This window comes from Mauremys reevesii, linkage group 4, assembly GCF_016161935.1.
Source record: "Mauremys reevesii isolate NIE-2019 linkage group 4, ASM1616193v1, whole genome shotgun sequence".
Classification (NCBI taxonomy): Eukaryota; Metazoa; Chordata; order Testudines; family Geoemydidae; genus Mauremys; species Mauremys reevesii.
The window spans coordinates 120,161,078-120,167,762 of record NC_052626.1 but is presented as its reverse complement, the minus strand read 5'-3'; positions in this window follow the sequence as shown (position 1 = coordinate 120,167,762).

Here is a 6,685-nt window from a genome sequence, read left to right as displayed (position 1 = left end):
CATCACAATCCCAGTCCCATAGGGTCTAGTGGTCAGGATTCCTGGTTTTGACCCAGGTTCAATTCCCAGTGTGGGAATAGTGCAGAGCTTTTGCTCAGAGTGGAGGAAGGGAATGGGGAGGGATCCTGGAAGCAGGGCATTTGGACAGTGCTGGGAGGGGATCCCAGAAGTGGGAGTGGGGGGCAGAGCTCTGAGGGGAGATCAGGGAAGGATCCCAGCAGTGGGGGAAGTGGGCAGCATGGAGAGCTCAGGCCTGGCATGGGGTGTGGGAAGAGTGACTCTGTCCTTCTAAAGTCACCACCGGCAGACTAAGCAGGCTTGGAAGAATTACTTATTTGTTGGTAAATGTCAATTTCTGTGTAAACACACGACCCAATGGCAAAATATTTCCATCGATAATAATCAAAATTGACAGATGGGCAAAGTAAGAAACATGCCGCTTGAGAACTTATCCTGTTCTAATCCTATAGGGTTCCCTTCTGCCTTAGACACCACGTGGGCGTTTCATTTCCCTCCCCATTTTCACACAGAGACACAATTTCCTTTGCGTGGATCCATGAACAGCAAAATCTTCCTGTGTTGCTTGTTTGAGCCAGGGCATTAGATTCCATTGAAACCTTCTGTCCTGCAATGGCAATGGTCAAACAGGGGACGTGGCCACTTTTCCCTGACAGTGAGATATTCATGCTCCCCTTTCTTCATGCTGCTGTTGTTATTCCATGAATCATCAAGGATGGAATAAAAAGCTGAGTTTACTCCAGGGTGAGGAAAGAAAGGAGCCACCAACTCCCCGAAAAATCTCAGTGCCCCAGAGAAAAGCTGCCCCGCTATTGGAATCACTGATGTGCTGGCGATATGATGGGAAAGGGACTGTCTGAATTGTCCAGGCAGGGAATGAACAATCTACAGCAACGTCATTAACCACAAACACACTCTAATCATGCTCCAGCTAGAAGGGAAATGGGCAGGAATTCTTGCTGTTCAGCCATGGACACACGTACAGAACTGCACAGCAGTGCATGTGGTTTCTCACCATTCACGGTGCCAAATGGAGCCAGTCTGGTCTTACTCTGAGGCAAGTCTACATTCAAAATGCTGCAGTGGCGCAGCTGCACCGATGCTGCTGTAGTGCATTAATGAAGATGCTCTAAGCTGATGGGAGAGAGCTGCCCCATCTGTGTAGTTAATCCATCTCCCTTAGAGGCGGCAGCTTTGTCAGTGAGGAAAGCTATGTTGGTGGGTGTGCAAGCTGTGGTGCCTACATGTATATATAAAGGTTACTCAAACCCCATTTTTAAAACCACCCATGGTCTGGGAATGGAAAAGGAGCTTGTTGAAGCAGGGTTTGTCCTTCAAAGTCCTTAAGATCACAGACTCTAGCACAGCTTTGTTATGGGGGTATAGCTCAGTGGTAGAGTGTTTGACTGCAGATCAAATCATCCAAGTACCCCCTTAGAACCCTTTTTTAATGAAAACATATTCATATCCATTTCCACTATGTTCAGGAGTTCCACTGAATGGGGAGCTTGAAATGAATTTGACCATTCAACATTTTCCTGAGCAAATGAATAAAAACCCAGCTAAGCTGTCCAGAAGCTGAAATCAGTTCCAATCCTCTAAGTGTCTAGTTTATGTTTTCATCAATTAAATAAAGGGATCATATGAATGCACATTTGCAGATCCTTCTTCTCCAGGGCTGTGCTGTGCAGAAGAACAAGAACCACATCCAGTTGGGGTTCAGGAGTCTGATGAGCAAAGGTAACTTGGTGCAGGCTAAAGTCATGAGCACCTTGGCTCCTTCCCAGTCAACCAGCAGCTGGGCCCCCAGGACAAGGCATGAGAAGAAGACAGTGGCTGTGAGCAGGAAAATAGCCCCCAAGAAGCTGCTAAAGCTGTCAAGATCCCCAGGAAGGTCACTATGCCCCTGTCTAGAACGTGGTTGTGGAGATTAATGGAAGGAGGAGGCACACGTCAGAGCCCTAGGGGGACTCCTGTCAGGGCCCTAATGGGGCTCTGGGTGATCGCTGCTTCCCAACACCCAACACGGATGTAATGAGGTTGAGTAGTGTCTGCAAAAGAGAAACTAAACAACTAATTATTCCTCCAGAAAGGTTTTTAATGACTTACGACTATAAAGGCAACACAGACAGAATGAGAAAAACAGAATTAAAGACTAGCACTGAGTGAGGATTAATACAAATGGCAAGTTATACTGGAGACAAGCACAAGTCCAAGTAATATTATGCATTAACTGCCTATTCTAATAAGTGCACATATAAAAGGAAAATAATATTGAAAATAGTCAAAAGCATGTGCAATGCTACTATTACTGATTGCCCAGCAACTTTACATGTACTGTAACCACCCCACCAAATACAATTCTCTATGTAATACTAATACATTGATTCACTATATTTTACTAACCTTAACCTGCCTATAACCTTATATAACAACTTATAAACTTTGATTTACTGTTATGATAAACTTGCTGGTAACTTATACTGAAGACAGGCAGTGACTTGTAAAGCTATTATGGTTTATAAACTACTAGCTTCACCAGTGAAGGACATAAATCCACACTGTGTAGAGGTCAAGCATAGGAGTTTATTACACACAGCGCTGGCCGAGTGTCACCTTGCTTATTAGGCTCAGAGACACTGTCAATCAATTGATTACAATAGAATATATAGATTTTTCCATGGGCAGGGGAAAATGACAGGGTAGGCAGTTCCACACCCCAGGATAGGTTTTGCAGCAAGACAAGATAAGCACATTAGCCAATGGTTAACAGGTTACATAATGTCTCCGCCCATGGTCTCAAATTAGCAAGTTAACATTTAATGAATACTTTGATAAAATGTTATTAGTATAAAATATACATGTTGAATTCTGACTTGAGGTCCATAGGAATGGAGCAACTCCTTTGATTGTCCAACAGGTACATTCCTAGGGGTTAAAGCAAAGAACCAGTGAAAGTATAAGGCAATAAAGATTGTCTTCTGTGTGACTAAAGGCAAGGCATTGGTCTCTTAGAAGAGAGGTGGAAGGATGCCATATCTTATACTGACGTGCCAACTTTTCATAAACTCAAGGTTGGATCTGTGGGAAGAACATTTCCCTACAGAAGAAACAAACACATGGGGGAGGGATAGCTTGGTGGTTTGAGCATTGGCCTGCTAAACCCAGAGTTGTGAGTTCAATCTTTAAGGGAGCCACTTAGGGATCAGGGGCAAAATCAGTACTGGGTTCTGCTATTGAAGGCAGGGGCTAGACTCAATGACATTTCAGGGTCCCTTCCAGTTCTGAGATAGGTATATCTCAACATATTATATTACAATAGAAACAGGGATTTTTTGTTCAATTTGTAAAAGCAGCTAAGAGTCCTGTGGCACCTTATAGACTAACGGACGTATTGGAGCATGAGCTTTCGTGGGTGAATACCCACTTTGTCGGATGCATGTGATCGTATTCACCCACGAAAGCTCATGCTCCAATACGTCCATTAGTCTATAAGGTGCCACAGGACTTTTAGCTGCTTTTACACATCCAGACTAACACGGCTACCCCTCTGATACTTTGGTCAATTTGCAACTCTGAATAAGACACAATTATTTAGTTCTTAGCTCCAACACCTTACAATTTGCTGACCAGGCCTATCTTAGCACACAAGGCTTTCTGTTTACCCCAGCTTTCTCTTAGCTGATCACTATTTGCTAGGCCTCTGGTCCCTTGACCATACTCTGGACTTTTGGTCTGGAAAAGAGCTGGCACACTCCATAGACCAGGTTGTTATATAAAATGCACATGGCTTTTAACCCTTCACATACAGTAATGGAAAGTTCTTGGTTCAGGCTTATAGCAGTGATGGAATGAACTGCAGGTTCAAATCAAGTCTCTGGAGTCCATCTACAGCTGGGATGGGTCATTCAGTCCTTTATAGAGAGCTTCAGTTTATAGCAAAGTCCCTCCAGAAGTATGAAGCAGGATTGAAGACAAGATGGAGATGAGTCATCAGCCTTTTCTAGTCTCTTGCCATGTGGTCTTTGCTTTCTTTGTTCCAAGGACACTCTATCCAGCACGCGGTATAGAAAAACCTTAAGAGTTCTGTCCATAGGCAGGTCCCTGCATACCTTGCTTAGCACAAGGCGTATCTGCCTTCTCTCAGTGGGTCGATCTTATAGCTGATGATCCTTAATGGGCCATCAAGCAGGCTAGGCAGGACTGACACCAACTTGTCTGGGGTGTTCCTCGGAAGCAACATTTGAAATACAGGCAGCATAGAGCCAATATTCATAATGTCAACTACAAAAATGATACACATCTAGAGATAGCATCATTATAATCAGCCAGTCATAACCTCTCCATAGACCGCTTACACGACAACCTTTCTACAATATTGGCTGCAAATATAGAACACTTGTCTCAACAGTGATCTATACAGTTACAGATTATGTCACTAACGTCACAGGAGGTGACACGGCATCTGTGAGACTGATACTGGAATAGTGCCTCCAGTTTTGGTGTCCTCATTTGAAAGAGATGTTGTGAAATTGGAGCTGGGGCAGCAAGGAGCCACCAAATGCTCTGAGGGCTGGAGAAAAATGCCTTCTAGTGAGCTATTGAAAGAGCTCAACCTGTTTAGCTTATGAAAAGAAGATTGAAAGGTGACTTCATTGAAGTGTTGAAGTGCCTTAATGGAGAGAAAAGATTGGGTATGAAAGGGCTCTTTAATCGAGCAGAGAAAGGCATAACAAGACCCAATGGCTGGAAGGTGAAAAGACACAAATTCATATTACAACTAAGGCACAAATATTCAACAGTGAGGATGGTTCACCACAGGAACAAGCTACCAAGGAAAGTGGTGGATTCTCCATCTCCTGATGCCATTTAATGAAGACTAAATGCCTTTCTGGAATGTGTTTGCCTCAAAAGTAGCTATTGTGTCATACAGGAGGCCTGTGATATGCAGGGGGTCAGATTAGATGCTCTAATGGTCTCTTCTGGCCATAAAATTGACTAATTTCTGAAAAACTGAGTGTAGCATTGGAAGCAGCGTCTAATGTTTTCCTGTCTAGCCGGCTTGATCCTAGAACGAATGCTCCTTGAGTGGGGTGATCCACAGGGAGTAGCTCAAACCTCCAAAGTGCCTGGCCAGGGGAAGGACATTAGCACAGCAAGGGAGGGGTGTGGCAGTGACACCACAAACGCCTTTTGCAGGACCTCAGACTATTGGTCAAAGGTGGTGGGGAGGTGGTGACCTCACAGAGAGATGCTGACATCAGCCAGCCAGGACAGAGGTGAGGGGCCAGGGAAACCTCAGAGACCCCTGTGGCTTTGCTTCAGCAAGTCTCCTTCTCCAGGTCTCTCTTTGAGGACTGAGAGAGTATTCGGGTTCACGTACGTGAGCACCAGGAGGAGCCTCTTTTGAGTTTTCTCCTTCCCTTTTCCTGATTTTACTGGAAAACAGACGTCCCTGTTTAGAAGGTAAGAGCCTTCTCGAGGTTTGAAACCTGTTCAGTCTGATCCATCTGGTGACAGTTGAATTCTAGGCATGGAAAACAGGAGCTTAAGGAGGCCGAATTTTATTCCGCACCTGGGATTTTGTCCCCTAGAATCACTGGGGACATTAGGGTTTGTCCTTTTTGTTTCACCTTTTCCTCCATCCCTCCCTCCTTTCTCTTCGTCTCTTGCTTCTTTTGTCCTTTCTCCTGTTCCCCTCCCAAAACCAGGAGGTGTGGGGGGGGGGGGGAGTGGGGAGTGCTCTGCAGCTCCCACTGTGGGAGGTCCACCCAAAAATGTGGGGCTGAAATAGTGCTCGGGCAGTCTGGGCCAGATTAACCTTTTGTGGGCCCTGGCACTAAACATATTTGTGGGCCCCTATATAGTCACTGTGGGCTCCTAGTGTGGGCCTGGTGGGGCAGTGCCATTGGTGCCATAGTATACCTGGTACTGAACCTCAGAGATATTTTTCATTTTGATCACACACCCCTACATGACTATATGCATTGCCATACACAGATCCCTCAGCCCCCGGGTTTTCTTATTGAGCTGTACACCCATGTGGGTTTACCGGTGTCCACAGGGAGAAGAATTTTCATAGTGATCAAGAAACTCCCCACAGATTTATCTCCTTCCTCATTCAGACCCTCTCTAGCCATGTCTCCAGTACCCCCCTATGTCACCAGTCACGGCATGTGGTCTTAGTCTCAGCTCAGAGTTCTAAAGCCAGCAGATACCTGATCAGTTCTGACAGATCCCTCCCTCAGCCCCCATCCTGCCATGTGAGCAAGCCACCTGCAAACACCATTTCCCCAAAGTGAGGACTTAGCCCTTGGGAATCTGAAGACACCAGCCTTTCTCCCTCTGCTCCCACCTACATGCTAGTTTGCTACCTGGTCACCACCACCTCTCCCCATGCTTGTTTCCTTTCTACTTTGGACATGTTCCCCAACCAGCTGGAAGCTCCCTCTGCAAGCCTGACCTGCTCCCTCTTTCCCTGCTTCCCTTGACATTCCTTTCCTACTGGTGACCTCTGTTCCCTGAGGTTAACTCCAGTGTCTTTAGCTGCTCTAGCTTAATGGCCCCCAGGAGTTACAGAACCACTTGTAGCTTCCCTGGCTATAGCCATAGGGCCAATTGCCAGAGGCCAGCCTTAGGCAGCTGCTAGCCGCAGGAGGGGTGGCAA